Here is a 6,268-nt window from a genome sequence, read left to right on the forward strand (position 1 = left end):
GGCGAAAGAAAACAGGATGGACCTGGGGTCCATCACAACAAGCTGCCTTTAACGACATTAAAGACGCCATCGCATCGGCAGAGTGCACCGCTTAACTTTAAGTTAAGCTTAAGTTAACTTCAAGATGCTTCGCTAGTAAAGATAAAAGTTACCGTCAGAAACAAGCGGCAGATTTCGACTAGCGGCACGCAGCAAGAGACCTGCGTTCGCTAAAATCCGGCGAGCGTGTTTGGGTTGAAGACTCCAAGAAACAGGGAACCGTCCTCAGAAAGGCCGACGCACACAGGTCGTACATCGTTCGTACCTCCTGGGGAGATATCAGGAGGAACAGAAGAAGCCTGGTTGACATCTACTGTCCTGAACTGGAACCTCCACGGCGTCAACCTCCTCCTAACCAACAAGAAGGGTGTGACATACGAAGCCCTATGCGAGGAACGTGCGAGCCACCCTACGAAGTGCATGAGGACATTAATAGCGACAGTGATCATCAACTCCAGGAACGGAGTAGTCCAATCGCTTGACACGGTACGGCAGACACGTATACCGACCGTCACGGTACGGGGTTGAGTAATAAGTGAGCGTAGTGCGTGAGCACTGAGATATGCTTGACTTTTTCTTTACTAGTTTGCACAAAGAACTCTTAGTGCTTTTGAAATAATGAAATGTCGTTATTGAGTTAATATTGTGAAATGCAATGCGCGTTTGCAATGTTTTCAAAGTGGTCGAGATACCGACCCTCCTAGTTGTTGCAGTGAGGGTTTGAGTGTGCACATTTATTTTGTTCTCGCAAACCGTTCGGGAAGTATAAGTGTTTGATGAAGCATTTGTATGAAGTATATTTCCTGCCTTCTTTAACTCTGGCTTCCTTAATTTTATTTGAAGGGGGATGTCGTGTTATGGCTTATCATGATGTGTCTAATCACTATCAACGTGTGCTATCTGTTTCCGTCGCACGCGGTTAGCCTTGAACTTGTTTACTTGGGCGTGCCATACTTAAGCGGCGTATCACGAAAATAAAGGACTTCTACCCCTGCTCAAAGCTGGCAGTTACTCAGCCAGACAGGCTGGCAGACACACACGCTATACTTTGGAGACACGACAGATGTTGTGGCAAGGTTTTATTTTGATGTCACGAAAGAGGTGGTTGTTGAACATTTGAAGTCATTTCGGCTGGGTTCCGCGGCGTCTGATATAGTGCTCAACGAAATCGCAAAGGCGACTCAGGACCTTCCGCAAAATAACCTGATCTGCTTCTTCAGTGCCGGATCTAACGTGATGAAGAGCTTGAAACGAAAGATGAAGGAAACGCACCCAAATATGCTACATGTAGGCGAGTGTTGCCTTCATAAGGTTCATAATGCATTTGGGCATGGCTTAGACGCCTTTGGATCAGATGTTGAGGCAGCAGTGGTGGACCTATATTATTTCTTCAAGAATTCTGCTGTGCAGAGTGTCGCAGTGAAAGCACAGCAGGAAGTGGCTGAGCTGCCTGAGAATGTCTTCCTCCGTCACTTAAGTTCGAGGTGGTTTACACTGGTGCAGCGAGTTGACTGATTGAGCAGTTCTCGGCAGTGAAGAATGTTGTCATGTCGGAAAGTCAGTGTCGTTCAGGAGGGCAGCTGGGTGAACGCTTGCGGAAGGCGTTGTCGAACAAGGACTTCTACCCAAAATGGAATGTTGCAGACATTTTCACAGAATTCCTGACTTTGTTGCAACGCACTGAACCCCTAGTTCAGTGGTTCTCAACGTTTCCAGCTCCCCGGACCCCTTTTGACACTCGTCAAGACGTCATCCCCCCCCCCCCTACGCGTACTCGCGCTGGTGTGAACTACGCCCTTACAAAAATGCCAAATGAGTACCTATAGAGAGCCAAATGTATTTTTATTGAGACTATAGAAACTCAATAAAAAATCAGGTCCTAATGAGTTTCCTCTATAGAGAGTCAAAAGAATTTCATATGATTTTCCTAATTGTATTTCTAATGAGGAATATCAAAAGATTATCTATTGACTTCCAATTGAAATGCAAAGGTCATGCGTTCCGTCGCTTATACATAGTCTGACTAGTCTGACTCCATACTTGTCGATTACGCTATTTCTTTGCGATCCCATGAATAGATATACGCACGTGAAAACTAACTTTCCTACGGGAGAAAATTTCCATAAACGCAGAGAGACAGATAAAATCTGACAACTTAGGTTTTTGTGAGCGCCTGTTGTTTTTCTTTTTTTTCTTTCTCTGTCGTCATAATTTTGAGCAATAAACAATTGGAGTCATGTAGCCAAATGTGCCGTCCACAAGGCAACACTTACTGGGCAGTTCTTTATATATTGTCAGAATGGGTTGCACATCATGCCTGCGATTAGCAAGTGTCATTGACACAGTCAAATGTTGAAAGACAAGGTCAATGTGCACTGGTTAGGGAAAGGAAAGGGGGAAAGGAAGTCTCTTTTGTTGTGCAACACGATGCACTGCAATGAACTGCGATAATAAAATCAAAAATAGTTTTCAAACAGTTAATTATAAACTAAAAAGTACTTAAAGACTTTTTATCGGAACTGAAAATATGAATATTTTTTGCTATATTATAATTATTTTGGAGGGATACGCATGGGGATACGAAAGCCGTCCCGATCGGACGGCTGCATATGCGTGGCTGAATCAGTCCTCTCCGGCGCCATCTTTGTTTTGGTGTTTGGTGACAGGTCCCCCAAACTCACCTCGGAAAAGCGTGCAACGAAGAAGGCCGCCACTAGATACCCCACTGTTGCCGTTCCGGATCACTTCAGCGCGCTAAGTTTAGCGGCAAAATGTTTTTGTTGTTTCTGCGAATGAATCTAGTCTTTATATGTCCAAATAAAACGCGTATAACAACTTTCTCTGTCGTGTTTCACTTTTTGGTCCAGTTTTTAAACGTGTTGAGCGATCGGAAGGATCTAGTGCACGGCTGCGTGCATCACATAGCGTACCTGTCGTACCAGGCGCCGCAGGCGCAGTCGTCCATTTCTCCTTCGGTGACTTGGCCTGGCTTGGATTGTGCTTCAACTGCATCTTTAGCGCGCTACAATTCAACGCAAGCCAACGTCTGGTAACAATGGGGTATCTAAGGGCGGCCTCCGGCATTGCACGCATCGGGATAGGAACAAATACATGGGAAAATGGCGACCTTGGGGGCCCTGTTTGGTGAGATCGGCGAGCTCGCAGTTCGCATGGTTTGCACGTGAGAAAACTGTTCTTCGCACGCGTGCCGTTTCTCAGAATGTGTTCCATGAGATGGATTGCGAAGCAGCATTGGAATATTTTCCCGGTAAGGACTAGAGCGGAAGCCAGAGTAGGAGCAGGTCTTATCACAGAATCGAAAAAATCAAGATGGCATCGAAAGCCAGCGCTGCCGTGTCCTCGTTGCGGGCTGGAGAGAAGAAGAACCTGCGATTGCGGACAAAATTTCGGTGAGCTTATGTTTGTGTGAATGAATTTCGTGTCTTGTCGACGCCTGTATGGTCGCTCTAATAAAAGTAATCACTCTTCCCAGTGTTACAACGTAGAAGACTACGTTGGGGGAACTGGGACATGCCGCAACACGCTAGCAAGCAGTACCTGCTCGGAAAGAAGAGGACACAAGTTGCAGTGTAGGCCGCGAGTTTTCGTTGATGTGTGCGTCTATGTTGACATCAACGAAGGAACCTCTCTCACACTATTCGCACACTAAGGCGCACAGCAGCTAGCCAGGTGAGTGTGAAATTTTAGTGTTTAACGAGGTTTGGTTTATTAATTAGCAGGTGTCGGCATATAATGATCACAGCCTAACTTCGTCCTTAATCGTATGCTTTCAAACTCGTGCAATGAGATCTGCCTTTTAACTGTGCAACCTTGCACGTTTTTCTCTATGTAACAGAGTTGTTTTCTTGCCTGGACGTGCGGCGTGTGTGCAGAAAAAGGAAAACCAGGAGTTGAAGTGCCAGCTGGACACCTCGCAGAACACAATCGGTATGTGTTGTGGATGCAGCATACAACTGTAGCAACATGTAGTGCTTTTGAATTATCCTCACAGGTGCAGCCGGGATTGTGAACACATTGTGGAGCTCTCCAGCCTCAAGTCCAGGACCAAGAATTTTCATTTCGTGTGACAAAGGTACATTACACCCATTACCAAACTGAGTCATAACCTGTTCTCGACATGTAGGTATTATAAAAGTTGTCAGGTATGGGATTGCAGTTTTGTAATTTAGCTATGTTATATGCGTGAGTTATACTGTGCTATTTTTCCGTTGAAGAAATTTCTGATGAAACTGGTACACAGTAAGTTCGGTGCCATAGAGTAATTCGTGACTACCTGTGCACATGGTAGTCATGCACTAAGGTCACATATTGAGAATGTGACTTCGGTCAAACCGTTGTGACCTTCAAAACCCTGCATACATCAGAAGCGCTCCACTTCAGGATGCTGCTTACAAGTGGTGTTTAATTTTATGCGATACTACAAATGCAGTTTTTGCAGGTGTAAGCAAATATTTTGTGTGACGTTGTATAGACGTGGAAGCAAATCTTTTGTGTGAGATAGCATAGAACTGCCAGACAGCTACTTAATTAAAATGCATTAATTAGATTTACTGAATTACATTGATAAATTAAATTGGGTCTTTTTCGGCTGTACCGAGATCAGCAGAATTTGAGGCAATTCTTGTTCATTGGACCACGTCACGAGTATTATGTATGGCGCGAATTTTCTTTTACAGTGCCGAAAGCAAGGCAGAACTGTGGAAGAAGTGCGGGTACTACACTACCAATTCTTTTTGAGAGCCAAGTGCTTCGACAAAAAATTGCGCTTGATTGGTGTAACAGCTGGCTGCGGTCCGGATACGTAGCAATGCCGTTGGGAGCCAAACTGCAATCAGCTCGATCAAGCAGTCATTTCAAATTTTGGGAAATTTAATCACAACACAAGACTATTTGATATATGTGGAGGTTGTGCCTCCATTTTGTGTACGTGTTCGACTGAGCCCAAGTACATTAGTTGCAGAATTTCGGAAAAATTGGCTTAGTTTAAACAAGGACTGCCTTCTTTATGCTATCATGGATTTGCCGAAAAAGTTTGAATGAGAAAATATTGATGAATTTCCATTTCACATCTAGTGGTTTGTTATATATATATATATCTCACTAAATAGCAAGTGTGCTTGGACGTAGAGTCCACCTGCAAACACTGCATCAATGCTCTCATCATAGGTTTTAGATCGACTGCTGTACCGAAGGAAAATAATCCTGTTTTTTGCATGTTTTGTATCTATGTTTGTGTTTCCATTTTAAAATGCATGCAGTATGCAGCTCACTTTTTGTATTTTAGTTTTCCATAGCACCAAGAGTGGATGTCTGTCATGTCTAGAACGTCATGTCTAGACTTGAGCTAATATTTGTGAATATAGGTTGCAATCATTGTCATTTTGATGTATGTACATACGCTTTGTCTTTTCAGGAGAGACACGTGGAAGATACCCTTTTGCATCAGATACTCAACTTAAGAGGAGCCCCCCCCCTCCCCTTGTTGCTCTCAATGGAACCAAAAGTAGTATAAATAAAAAGCTTGTCCCTCATATGCCTGTTGTATGTGCTTGCATGCAACATTTATGGCGCTGAAAGCACACGACGCAGCTCTAAAGGAATTCTAAAGAAAAGCGATAGAAACTCTCTCATTAGTAGCTCATTGGAGTTTCTATAGAATTACGGTGGCCAATATTCCGTAAGAACTCAGTAGGGACACGCTAGGATCTCAATAGAATTTCTATAAACTCTCTATAGAGTATTTAACGTGTCTATAGAGTCAATACAATAGAGTTTCTTTAGAAAATCATTTCACATTTTTGTAAGGGCGCAGGAACAGATGCCAGACCACACGAGTACAGTTAGACGGCTTACGGGGTTACCGAAATACGGTGTCCACTTACGGAAAATACTTTATTCAAGGTTGCATGTACGACAACTTGTAATTACCTTAATCGAGAGAAAACCGAGCCATCCCAACTCGCAGCTTGTTTTCGAATCAGACAGAAAGGAGGAGTCAGATCTGAGCTAGCAATCGTAACAGGCACTGGTATTCCATATTCCAGCCACCACCGGGGCAGCGTTCCCGAGGTGACAAATGGGGAACCTGCGTCCCACATTCTGATTTAGGGACTTTTCTCTCATTACAGCCCTGCCACCGTGGCTTCTTGATCACACGGTTACACTCTCATACGTATGCCATAACAATGCCATAACAGGCCCGTGAAAC

The 6,268-nt window shown here is 44.1% G+C and overlaps 1 long non-coding RNA gene across 1 annotated transcript; it reads left to right on the forward strand.

The window, feature by feature from the left end:
- Positions 1-3,653: 3,653 nt before the first annotated feature.
- LOC135374666 (uncharacterized) lies at positions 3,654-5,553 on the forward strand. The gene is made up of 4 exons (XR_010417058.1): positions 3,654-3,729; positions 3,896-3,987; positions 4,052-4,132; positions 5,474-5,553. It is a non-coding gene; the product is annotated as an uncharacterized LOC135374666 (long non-coding RNA).
- Positions 5,554-6,268: the final 715 nt, after the last annotated feature.

The sequence above is a fragment of the Ornithodoros turicata genome, unplaced genomic scaffold, assembly GCF_037126465.1.
Source record: "Ornithodoros turicata isolate Travis unplaced genomic scaffold, ASM3712646v1 Chromosome93, whole genome shotgun sequence".
NCBI classification, from domain to species: Eukaryota; Metazoa; Arthropoda; class Arachnida; order Ixodida; family Argasidae; genus Ornithodoros; species Ornithodoros turicata.